The sequence below is a fragment of the Abramis brama genome (assembly GCF_963993115.1).
Source record: "Abramis brama genome assembly, chromosome: 23".
Lineage (NCBI taxonomy): Eukaryota > Metazoa > Chordata > Actinopteri > Cypriniformes > Leuciscidae > Abramis > Abramis brama.
Genome location: NC_139985.1, coordinates 14914599 through 14928495, shown reverse-complemented (window position 1 = coordinate 14928495; position 13897 = coordinate 14914599). Strand labels below are relative to the sequence as shown.

Here is a 13897-nt window from a genome sequence, read left to right as displayed (position 1 = left end):
ATTTTGGGCTTATCGTGTAGCCTATATCTGCATGCAAGATCTTTTCCCTCCACAGAATCGTATCCATTTTTATCATGTTTTAGCTGACATATTACATAAAAACATATTTTCATGGTAAAGGGTTAATGCACTGCAAAGTGATTATACTATAATTTCTAATAAGGCATAGAATAGTGTACCCAAACAAAGTTGTCTACAGAGGGGGGTGTAGACAACTTTGCTCAATAATTCATACTGAAAATTTAAATGGGAAATACTTCCTGGTGTACCTTTCACGTAAATGAAACAAGAGAATTGACATTGTAAAGTGCAATGCGTCTCACATATTGGTTGTTCGATTTGAAATAGCAAGTGTATTTTAAATATTCTTTTGGATTTAATGGATCTTACACAAAGTACTGTAGATTTTCTTCACATTTGCAGTTACTCCTTATTGGGATTGTCTTTTTTTTCTCTATTGAGACGTATATCAGAGTCTAAAAGGCTTCTCAAACGAGTAAAAATGTAGGACGGGACTTGATTTTGTCCATCTGGGAATTGATTGGATTGTTGTATCGTTGTGGTTTGCGCATTGCTGCGATCTCATGTGAATGACAGGTTCCTGGAGGAGAATGATTATTTTCCCGCCTTTGCGTCAGTGCACGTCCTCAGAGATGAGATGCTGTTGTGATGGGGAGGGGACGTTAATGTTTTTAACTCTTTCCCCGCCATTGAAAAAATTTCCGGCTTTCCGTGTTTTCTCTGTTATATGAGGGTGGGAGCTAGCTATTATGCAACTTCTGAAAGAATCTCCTGATTAAAACGCAAGCAAAAAAGAAGTAGAAACAAGTGATAAAAAGCATTGGTTATATGTAGTCTTTGTGAAAAAAAAAAAGTGATTTTCTCAGCTCTTTGTTCAAAATATAGCAAAATATAGCAAAACAAAATATTCTGGGGGCCATGAAAGTTTTGTGAAAATGATTTTTATGTGTATGAGTTAATTAATTTTAAATACAAGGGCACATTAACTTAAAAAATATATGATGATGTGCACAGATAAATGCCAACATATACACTAGTTGCATTTTAAAGGGCTAGTTTAGTCTGCAGCAGTGAACAATTGCCATGAGCCACTTTCAGTAATCTCAAAATGGAGGCCATTCACAGTTTATTGTGTTAGTGGGGAATTCATTGAGTTGGTAGATTTGGAGTCGAGCTTGAATTTGATAAACTGAGGTATTGAGGATTGAGAACTGGATTAAAGTGATGTGGTGAGACAGTGATGGAGGCAATGCTGAGACAGCTGTATAGACTGAATGAGCGCTCCAGAACACTGCATGTGTGTTTGGCAGGGAGTGAGCTTCTTTTAGCTTTTACAATGAGGAGAACATATATTCAAAGCAAGTCATTGTATCTCAGGTGCATTTTTATCAACATCATAATCATTATAGATGTTGTTGTTGTCACCACCACCATCATCATCATCTGTTTTTATCATTGAATTTGAGTGTTTGTGTATGTTTTTTTCTTCTTCATCTGTTCATTTTCTTTCTGTAATAGCAAGCTCTGGTAAAGGCCTTTAAAATGAAACCAAATCCAGCATTGAAAGATGTTCCTCCCACACCAGTCTGTGCTAAGACCAGCTATTGCTCATCACTTCTCAAGAGATGTAAAGAAAAATACAGAGCAAAAGAAAGGCAGAAAGAAGAAATTTAAAATGGTATTCTTGCCTGAGTTAAGTCAGCCTAAGCCTGGTCATATTGGCATTTAACTGGTTTAGTTGACTGGCAAATGGTTTCACGGCCTATTGACCCTCTAAAACCCAATTTAAAAGAAAAAAAACAAAACACCTGAAGCTAGTTTGAACAGTTTTAAAAGTTTTTAAGCAAGAATAAAAGAGGTAGAAGCACTTTCTCCATAAAATCATCTTAAAAGTGGTGCCTAAATTAATAAATTGCCTATTTTTCTAGCTCCATTACACTGTTATTACTATGACTTTGTAACAGTGTTGATTTAGTATCATTGATGTACTACTTCCTTTGATATTTGTTTTTCATGTTTCCATTGATGCTTTTTATTCGTATTTTGTATTTAAAGTTTTTGTAATTTTGTTGTCATTTTTATAATTTTTATTAGGTTTTAGTTTTTAGTTTTAGTTTATTTGGTTTATTTTAGTATAGTAAACAAAAAATCTAAGTTTTTTAAATATTTTATTTATTTCAGTCAACGCTGCTTTGTACGTATCAAACTTTTTCAGGAGACACGGCGTTCACGTGTTCCCTCAGGATGAGGTTGTATCATATGCACATGATGTTGGAGTCCATTCATACAAAATCTCAGAAAAAAGAAATGACTTTAACATGTGATGGAGCCATTTTCATATCATATTCTATTTCCTTCCCCCATTTTTTCCCCGTTTCTGTCTTAAATGAGAGTGAGTGTATTGATTTAAGAGAAAGAATGATGTTGATACATGAGTGTCTAACTATCCTGTACCCCTCTGACGTCCAAAAAGGTCCTGTTGATGATGGCTTTTCCTTCCTGCTCTCAGATTTCATTACACATTTCTTAATGCCTTTTTATGCATGGCACTCTCTCGTTCTCTCTCTCTTTGCCCTCTCTTCAGAATATATTTTGAGGTTTTCCGCACCCTGTGCTTAGTCAAAGATGTCTATGTCGGTCACAAATTATTTTCCCACTTAAACAAGAATAGAGTGCATTTTGTTAACTGGTGGGTCAAGCTGTTTCATTCATTAAGTGTGGAAACAGTTCTTTCTCTGTTTTTCTCTCAAATCCCCAGAATCCTTCTTTCTTGGGACACCCCATTGATTGATAACTTCAATTAATGATGGAACAAGTTACGTGTTCACATGAACATGCAGGGAAAGACTTTCTCCCTTTCGCTTCTCCTCCTTTTCCCCTTACTTCACTATTTTAATTTTGTCTCAACAAATTCCTTTACAAGTATCATTACACACTCCTTATATGCGTCTCCTATGGTGTAAATTCAGACACGTACAATATAAAAACTGATTTTGAAAAACACCCAGTAATAAGCGGAATGCAAATTTGTGCATTCGTGAGTCAGAAGACAACAGCCGATTATTGAGGCGCATCATATGACCAACCACACTTAAATTGCACATAAAAAGCTTCCATTCACAGAGGCATTCATAGCAGGTTGCCTGGTGCCGAGCTAACATATAATTACATTAAAGAGTCGTGCAAGCAGCCGTGGAATTTTTACTGCTCTAAGTATGGAGCATAGTAATGCAGTCTTGGGCATAGACTCCAGCTTCTACCATTTAAAGATAATGTCAGACTAGAAATCTGCATATAGGGTCATATTATGTGCCTATATATTGTGGCAAGAGTTGATGGGGTGCAAAAAATGGGGATTATATGGAAAGTCTTTTCCAAGAATGTCAATTTGTCCTTTGTGAGCCACTGGTCTCAATGAGATTTAATGTTACTTAAAGGGGTCATATAATGGTACATGCACTTTTACAAGTTGATTGTACTGAAATGTGTGTTGGCAGTGCCTGTACACAACCATCATAAAATGATAAAAATCCATCCAGTGTTTTTTTTAAATCTTCTTATATGTTTTCCCGTCTCAAATCAAGCCGTTCGACCGTGTGACGTCACACGGTCGGACGCCCCTCCCACGATTGTTGATTGACAGCAGCGTTTCAACACAGACCCACCCTCACTCGTGAGCGAGCTGTCATCATAGTCCGCGCGTCATTGTTGATACGCTGGAGCAGAATGGCGTCTAATCGATTGTGGAGTTCTGTTCTTGGGTGTAATAACGAACACAGCAGTCATTTTGATGTTCCTAAATCCGAACCGCTGAAGACGCAGTGGCTGAGTTTGTTTTCGAAAGGGAATATTCCCCACGATCAACGTCAATGCTTTCATGTTTGCGTGAATCATTTCACACACCAGACTGCTTTATAAACGAGGGTCAGTATAAAGCTGGTTTTGCTAAGAAGCTGCTCCTGAAAAAAGGATCGGTACCAACTATTCGTGTTCCTGCTGCACCTCCAGAAGAAGAAGTGAGTGTAACGTTTTATTAACCTTTATATTAATCTTTATATTAATCTTTGCAAATCGCTAGCACGCTTCACAATGAATGCGGCTAAGGTTTACATTCAGGGTATATTACGGCATGTTTTCTATGTACGATGTTCTCAATATAATTCATAATCCCACGTTTATAATGAACAACGCGTTATGGTTATTGTGTTTTTATTACAAACGGTGTACGCACAGAACAGAGGGGCGGGGTGAGCAAAGCTCATTATCATTTAAAGACACATGCACTTAAACGGCGTGCTGAAAACAGAGCTGTTTTTGACCAGGTAAAATTAGTGTTTTCTTACAATACTAATGAGAATTTTTAATTAAAGTATATTACAAACTTTTAATTTAGACCCTAAAGAATCATATTAGCTTGTACAAAAATGTCATTATATGACTCCTTTAATATAATATATTAATGTTCAAAAGATTGAGCTCAGTAAGTTCTTTATATATAGTTATATCATTTTTTTTTTAAGTCTCTTCTGCTCGCCTATAGGCTGAATTTGATCAAAAATACAGTAAAAACAATAATAATAACTTTGAAAAGCTGCTTTTTCTGCAGCCATTCTTCAGTGTCACATGATCCTTCAAAAATCAATATGCTGTTTTTTTTTAAACATTTCTTATTATTATCAATGTTTAAAACAGTTGATTAATATTTTTGTGGAAACTGATAAATGTTTTTTAATTTATAAAACAGTAAATAAAACAGTATTCTTTGATGAACTGATGAATGTCTTTACTGTCACTCTTTTTCAATTTAGTAATTTTGATTAATATATATATATATATATATATATATATATATATATATATATATATATATATATATATATATATATATATATATATATATATATATATATATTATATATGCAGGCTTATTATTATTTTTTTATTTATTTTATTTTTTTTCTCTTTATTCTCTTTTTTTTTTTAGCAATTTGGGGGATATTACCTGACATTGCATGTTTCTGATTGGAGAGCTTCAGTAGCTTGTGTGTAAGATTCAAAAAAATGCATTACACTTTTGGTATTTTGATCAAATTCTTTCCCTTTTCTCAACTAAGAGGTGATTTTAATCAGCTGAGCTGTGATTGGCAGAGAGATTGATGACTCATGGTGGGAGAGAGTTTAGTGTGTGGAGGAGGGTGCTGGGAGGCAATTTTAGTCTGAGGAAGCAACTTGCCAACTCTCAGCACTGCGTGTATTCATTTTAGCTTCTTTCTCTCTATCTTTCTTCGTTGCTTATTCCTCCATTCCACCAGCTCTTGTTTTTAATGGCTCTGCCACAGCTTGTGGAGTGAATGAGTGAAATCGCTCTCTGGCACAACGATTAGCTCCAAACATTTGTCTTTCACTTGCACATCCCATTTCGCCTGCTCTCTGCTCTCAGATGTGCTGCACATTTTCCAGTCAAGGAAGGACTGAGGTCTGTCATTGAGAAGTGATTATTCCATTAAGGTGTATGACTTTTAAACTCTCCTCAGAAACCTAGTGCCAAAAGGAAGTGGTGAGTACATTTTACACACTGTGTTTTTTTTTGTGTTTCATGTGCTTTACTGACACCTTGGTTTGTCAAACCTGTCATACTTGCACTGAAGTTCCGTTCTTTTCAAGTTTTTGTGTTGCTTTTCATCTTGCTTTGGTGAGAATGTCTTTGCTTTATGGCTGTATTGCAAGAAAATGTGTCTTGAATGCAACCCATATGATTAATAGACCGAGTGCAAAAGGAAAGAGCTAAAGAAATCCACAACCTCTTGTCATCTCAGCTGTTGAGATTTAAGCAGACTGACAGCACACAAATCTTAAAGTATCTCACAGCTGTGCGGCATGCCTCTTGCTTTATTTTTAACCTCTGCTGTTGTTTTATTGATCTACAGTAGTGGTGGGGCAGGCCAGCATATAGTCCAGAGCTGCATAGTATAGGAATTTATGCCGCTACATACATATTTATGAACTTTGCCTACATTTCAAGATCCTCAAAGTTCAGGGTCACTGTCCTTGTTGCTTGTAATTCTGCAATCTGAGACAGGAAATAGGCAGTATATTTTGTTATTGTCTAGTGTTGAGAGAGTTTATCTCTGTTGTGCATCTGGATAGGACTGTAAATCATGACGATGCATTCCGTGAGGACATGCTGTTGTCTTTATGGCGCTTGTGTGTGAGGGTTCTGCATTGGGGACAGATTTAACGTGCCACCCTGGGACGTCCTGCGCACACCCAGAGAGGTTTTTCCTGTCACATGTGCACTAGTCACTTGGCACTTCACTATGAGTGCATTATAAAGAAAAAGAAAAAGAAAGAACTAAATGAAACAACCAACATCTTAGAGATGTGCTTTTTGTATTCAAGTGGTATTGAAAAACGTATTCCATTTTCAAGAAAGATTTTAATTTAATGATATCATTGAAATATTAAACAACATTTCTTGTTTTTTTCTGCATGTCGGTTGCACCATATGACTTTGATTTGGCAGACTTAAAAAAAGTCTATATATATATATATATATATATATATATATATATATATATATATATATATATATATATATATATATATATATTAATAATCAGTGAATCAATTTAGCTGAATAAATCTAGAAAATTATAACAAATGGTTATGCCAAACTACTTTTTTACTATTTTTTTCTTCATTATGATATCAGGACAGTTGTGTCACCCTGACTTTTTTTTATACTTTAAAATTCCCCCCAAAATACAAAATAAATTTTAATTCAGAAATTAAACATGCTCAGAGCTATTATCCAGTCACTGCATGTATCAATTACATTTTTAATTACAAGTGTTTTGAAAAAAATTATGGACAAAAATTATATTGTCACGTCATTAGGCCTTAATACACTCACACTTAAAAATTCCTGTCTTATTTATCCTGCACTTACTTATCTTAGTCTCTTTATTTCTCTCTGACTCTTTCCATCTCTGGCCTTGGCATCCTTTGTATTTATCTTCAGTCTACAATGTGTTCACTTATCCTGCTAGTGCCACAGAGACAGTAGCCAGTGAATGAAGAGTCTAGTTCTTAGAGAAGAGTGATTATGAGGTGAATGTGAAGATAGGAAAAGGCATGTTGAGAGGTGACAAGGATAAAGCTCTTAGTATACCTTTATGCACACTGCAGGCTGTGAATGTGGCCATTGATTTCTTTCTTTTTTTTTGCGTGGGTGCCTCCTAAACATCACACGCTCAAAATTTTTCCTCTCTCCTGCTGCTCGCTCTATTTCCTGCTCTCACAGTCACAGCCAATCAAAGCTCAGCGTGCAGGGCTCCAGGAGATCTGAGCTCGTCACCCAGACGGCATTCGAGTCATGGACCAGTGATTCATAATGGCCCTCTTTAATACCCCATACATATATAAACACACACTATATTAAAGCATTGTTAAACTAAGGGTCATGAGTCTGGTTCATTTAAAGGGACCATATCACTTTTTTTATTTTATTTTTTACTTTATTCTGTTTTTCACTTTCCACAGTTAATTTTTTCATGACCATTTTCCAACCTCTCTTTGACCCTTGATATTAAACAAGCTGTTTAATGTGCGTCTTGTCTTTTAAATTTATATATTGCTTGAAATTTGGAGAATTGCAGGTCTAGTGTAGCTTGCACTTTCAATAACATTGCATCCTTCAATAACAGCCTATCTGCACCTATTTGTTTCATTTAAGTTTGACAGCATCACAAAACAATCACTTTAGATCAGACTGAAATGATCAAGAATTGTTAAAAGTTCAGTTCTTAATGTTGCATTGTTTTGGTGGTGCAGAGTGGAAAGTGCTACACCCAGCACAATGTTTGATGCACAATTGTTAGTTTTGTTTTTTTTTAGAAATCAAGACACATTGGTCCAGCCGACCAATCAGAGCGCATTGCACTTTTCGGAAGGAGGGTCTTCATAGAGACAGAAACTAAACAGAGTTATACTGACAGACTGGGAAGAGAGGTGCTGCAACAATGTAAAATATGTCGGAAAATAATGTTTTTGAACATTCAATGTGCTTTTACTACAGTACGTGTTTTCTCTTCCAGCTCTCTGTATTCATTATAATGTTCTGCTTGATTTTTTTTTAGCATGAATAAATGTCTTTGTTAATTTCAGCTAAATTCGAAATGAAAAAAATGACTCATCATATTTTTCTTTTCAATGACGTGAAGCGTGACGTGCCTCTGTGGGCAAGACAGGAGTTTTATAAAAGAACAAAATTGAATCACAGTGCCTTTCATTGTTTAGTTGTCAACAATATCAGATTGCGGCATGTTGCGACACCCCCCTTCCCCATGCATCCTGTAAGACAGAGGCAGGGAGCCAAACAAACCAGACTGCCACTCAGCACTCCCACCGCCTGCTTCCCAACGCCTCCTGGCCAGGAGCTGCTATTCTGAGGAGCTGTCAATCAAACACAAGTGCTTCTGTCCATCGTCCGAGGGAGTGAGAAAAATATAGAGGGAAAATGTCAGAGAGAAGGACTGGGGGAGGGAGAGGAAGGGTCACTAAGATTAAGAGGTAGAATAATGAAAGGCAATGACAGTAAGAAGGAGAATGAAAGGGACGTAATTCTTTGATTTTTCAACCGTCCTTAATCCCTTTTGGTCAAATCATTTAGTCACCGGATCACTGATCATCTTTGTTCTACATTCTAACTCTCCAAAACTGCTGAAGTTAAAATACATACAGAGACAAGCACACAACAAATGAACTGCTGGTTGACATGGAGCTGTAATCTTCCTTCTTAAATTTCACAATGGTGGATCTTAGAACAGACCATGCATGCGATTATATTTCCATTAGAACCAGTCTGAGTACAGACGAGTCCAAGTACACTTTTTTTTTTCTTTCTTTCAAGCAATTAGTCATCAAAGTGGAGCCGCATGTGTCACCAAACAAGGAAAGGGCTTCTGGGAAGGCTTGATCGCCTGCATTGCGGATTCATGAACCATGAGGAGCTCTTTTAGGTTTAACTAGAGGAGCTTGAATCTGAGCTGTTTGACTTAATTAAATGGTGTCATGCTAAGCTGAGTTATAGGATTAACTGGGTTAATGTGCTTTTACTGTAGTCTCTTATTGGCCCGCAGTCCTTGATGTTTAAAAAGGGACAAAATGTCAGGGGGGTTTTGTTTGGGACTATGGGATGAGAATCGTAAGGAATTTGACTATTCTGGTTCCAATTCTGATTTCTATATGATCCTATTAGTATTTTTGAGGATGAACTAAACCCCAAAATTTTCATTTTTGATAATGTACACTACTATTCAAAAGGTATTCATTAATTAATTTATTAATTTATTCCTGTGATGGCAAAGCTGAATTTTAAGTCTTTAATGTCACATGATCCTTCAGAAACATTTATTATTATTATCAGTGCTGAAAACAGTCGTTCTGCTTAATATTTTTGTGGAAATCGTGATACTTTTTTCAGGAATCTTTGATAAATAGAAAGTTCAAAAGAACAGCATTTATTTGAAATAGAAATATTTTGTAACATTATAAATATAATAAAATTATTTACTGTCAATTTTGAGGAATGTAATGCATCGTTTCTGGAAGAAAAAAACCCCATTAATTTGTTTAAAAATTTAAACAAACTTTTAGAATGGTACTGTATTTAATTTAATTTTACTTAAATAATTTTAATTGATTATTTATTAAAATGTTTATCATAAATATTTTATTTTTAATTAAAATACCATTTATTACAACAAAACTCGAAACTTAAGAAGACTTAAGAAGACTTAAATGGATAGTGCACCCAAAAAAGAAAAATATATATATTATTTTGTGTTTCACAGAAGAAATAAAGTCATACATGAGTGTAAGTAAATAATGGTAGAATTTAAATTTTTGGTTAAACTATCACTTCTCTACAGATTCTTTACAATCTGTAAAATTAGTAATTGGCTGCCCAAATGGCAAAGTGTATTTACTGAAATACATTTAAATTTTGTTGTAATAAATGGCACTTTAATTAAAAAGAAAAATATCCTTAAGTAAAAAGTAGCTGATTGAGTTATCCTGACAAAATGAGTTGTGAAGAAACACTCTGACTAATTCAGTAATTGTGCGACTCTTTAGAACGATTCAAACCAACTCATTTGATTTATTAAAAAGAACTGAATCATAAGAGTAATTTGTTTTGTGAATCAGACTACACTGAACGCATCAAGGAAGGAGTGCAGATGTTCATGAACTGCTAACCATCATGAAGATCATTTGACACACACCCACAAATACATGCACGTCTTGGCAGACACTTTGGTAGAGTTTCTGCATGTGGAAACTTTGAAGGCTGCTCCAGACAGAGCATATATGGTTAAACCAAGGGCCTTTGCAACCATTGCGGTTGTAATCACTTAGCATGGAGCCGTCTGTGATTATTGATGACACACACTAATTGGGATCATAGATCATCTCCCAGACACTGACATGACCACTAAAGTCAAACGCTAGGCAGCCAAAGGTTATGTGTTAATGCCAAGTGTCATATGTCATGTGTCAAGTTAAAGTGAGCCAAGCCCAAAGGCATGTCTAATATCTGCTGTGTACGTGCAGATGCAGGGCTAATTTATCATATATGCACATGAACTATCATGCTGTCCTTGAACAGACATGCTTGCATTCACAATAACTGAATTCAGTCTCTCTCGGACCTGCAATCTTCTCTTTCTTGTGGATACTTGTGAGCTTTAACCTCTTGGTTGGAAAATGGTGTGTCTGCAGCATTTGGGATGGTAAAGTTCATAGCCGCTGGCAAATGTGATTCTATTGAGACTGAGAGGCTGAATGGAAAAGACAGGCTTAGATGACTTTAACGAGGGCAAACTCGTGGTCTGAATATTGTGCGTTTAATAGTTGCAATGATTTTTCTTAAAAACTTAAAGGTCGCTGACTAACATGGAGCCAAGAGGATCTTTGTGTTATTGATGACAATGAATTGAATGTGGTGAGTCATGAGTCACTGTGTGTGAGAATTTGAAAAGATTCATTTGTCTCAGAATACTTGATCAGAAAGGCTGTGACTCAGTCAGCATAAAGGCAAGATGATGACTCAGAAAATATGCTGTCTATATGTAAATATATGTACTGAGCATTTTTATGATGAAATAACCTTAATATGATTAATATGAATATTAATAATGTATATTAAAACACCAGACAGAGGTGTGTTTAATGATCCTCTTTTCTTTAACAAATAATTATTTCTCAGAGTCAAGTTGAATCAAGACAATTTTCTTTCAATAATTATTTCAAAATATGAATAAAAAAATGGACTTCAATTCCAATGTTTAAACTGTGGGCATGCGCTTTCTTTTAAAAATATTTTTGTGCTGATATATCTCTTATTTTCACCAAGGCTGCATTTATTTGATAAAAAAAAATACAGTAAAAACAGTAATATTTAAAAATTGTTATCTATTTTAACATATTTTAAATGTTTTTTATTCCTGTGATGGCAAAGCTGAATTTTCAGCATCATTACTCCAGTCTTCAGTGTCACATGATCCTTCAGAATTCATTCTAATATGCTGATTTGCTGCTCAAAAACATTCATTATTATTATCAATGTTAAAAATAATAATAATAATAATAAATTTGATGAATAGAATGTTCAAATTAACATGTTTTAAACATTAATTAATTTAATATTTTAATGCATGCTTGCCTTTCTTTAAAAAAATAAAAAAATCTCACTGACCCTAAACCTTTTAATGATAGAGTATATGCGCTTATAAAGTATTCTGTATTTCTTAAGATGAATGAATCACAATGCATCTAGTTCATTTGTTTGTGTAGCCCTGAGAGAGGCCTGTTCTAAATGTATAAAATGCTGATCTTCTGATGTTTTGGGAACAGGTGGTGAAGAGGCTATAGATGAGCTCCTTTAGAACTAGCTGTACTGATCCAGAGTCAGCCTGAATACTGGATATGTGTATGGGGACGCTGTTTGTAAGAGAACCCACAAAAAACGAGAGTCAAAAAAAAAGATGACACATGGATGCAGTTAGAAAAGATTAAGATGGAGAACAGGAGTCAGCAGGTTTAAGGAAGAAAAAGAGGAATATAAAACGAACGAGGAAATAAAGAAGGTGCAGCTATAGTCCCTATGATGATGAATGAGTCTATAATGAAGTATCCCTCTCCCCCTCTCCCTTTTTTCCTTCATCTCACCCTCTTTCTCTTGATTCTTTCTCTCTCGCTTGGCTGTCCAAAACCGCAGCCTTGGCAGCTTACACCGACCTCCATCACATCACGCCACATGCGATCAGAAGACCTCATCTATACACACTCGTTTTTTAAAATGTGTATAGATCCGCGGACCCTCCCCCACGGATGACTTTCAATAAGTCATGCGTAAGTGTGACAAGTGTGAACTTTTAGATCATGTTCTTGATATGATAACACAAATGGTGGTAGATGAAACAGATCATGCGTGGTTATGTGTTTGTCAGGCTATGACAGCATTATGGGACATGTACCGCTGCTAGCCTCTCAGAACTTTGGCATTGGACACCTAGAACAAAGAGAAGGAGAGGAAAGCTTTCCAACTGAAGTATGCTCTCATTTTGTAATTGAGCCAGCATTGCTGTTTGTGTACCTCTGGAACTTTCCAAATGTCCTGTATAGTGTGTATTTGTGTGTGTGTGTGTGTGTATGAAAGAGGATACAACTGCTGGGCATGCTTGAGATACCTCTGCGTGTTTTGCCAGACAACAGGCCAGATCTCCACAACAGCGTTCCTTCTGTGTGCTGAGCGACACCAGGGGACTTTTTCCACCAATTTGCAATGCATGATGTCTTCATAGTCATGTCTTATCTAAGGGAATGAGAAAAATTATAGGTTTGTGCGTGCGTGTACGCGTGCAGAGAGAGAACGCCCTCAAAGATTCCTTGGAAGGAAAATTATACTTGAAAGAAAATAAGGTGGAAAAAGAGAGCAAGAAAATAAGAGAGAAACAGAGACAAAAGAGTTGTAACATTTTTAAGATTCATACTGCATGCAAGCTTGAAAGATTTATTATTATTATTTTATTGTAATAGTCTTCAGTGTCACATGATCTTTTTTTTATTATCTATGTTGAAAACAGTTGTGCTGCTTAATATTTTTGCGGTAAACCGTGAACTGACTTCCATGATTCTTTAATGAATACAAAGTTCAAAAGAAAAGAATTTATTTGAAACAGAAATCTGCATGTCTTTAATGTCACATTTGGTCAATTTAATGCATCCTTGGTAGTATTTAACGGTTTGAACGACACTGTGTATTTTAAACTGTTTAAAACTTTTTTTAAACTTTTATTCGTCATTAAATTTGACTTTTGAATGTCTGTCAATGGAGAACGATGTTGCTTGCCCATGTCTAACCATTTTATATCTATTTCTCCCAGACACATTTTAATTTGTGGTGTGCATGATAGAGCGTTTATGAAGTTACTGCCTGTGAAAAGCATCTCAAATCACTTGAGGTTATAATTTTGTTAGGTTACCTCAAACCATGCGTTTAGCAGTATATACTTTCATTTTGCTAGAAGAATCTACTTAGCAAATGTATTAGCATCTTAAATCAGATTACAGAACATTATGGTGTCCAAATCCCAAACATACTCAACTCTAATGTTTCTTTTCTCCTCATTAATTTAGGCAATGTTCAGCCAAGCTTAAGTCCTGATCGTGTTTCAAGTTAAAGATTCATACTGAAGTGTGAGTGTGTGTGGGCTTGATGACTGCAGTCCTGCAGTATTCAGTAAAGATTAACTTCACAGTGCTGGCCTTCATGCTGACAAAGCTCTGCCAGTAAAGGCATCACTGGGCCATC

General features: G+C 35.6%; 1 protein-coding gene across 2 annotated transcripts in view; it reads left to right on the top strand.

Moving 5' to 3' along the window:
* The first annotated feature begins 5234 nt into the window (after nt 1–5234).
* The window catches only part of prickle2b (prickle homolog 2b), a 42867-nt gene continuing 34204 nt past the window's right edge, over nt 5235–13897 (top strand). The window contains exon 1 of one of the 2 annotated variants that reach the window (XM_084101129.1): nt 5235–5578. The gene's annotated coding sequence lies outside the window, so the exon portion shown is untranslated. The remainder of the gene's footprint in view (nt 5579–13897) is intronic. The other variant, XM_084101130.1, reaches the window with a different exon arrangement.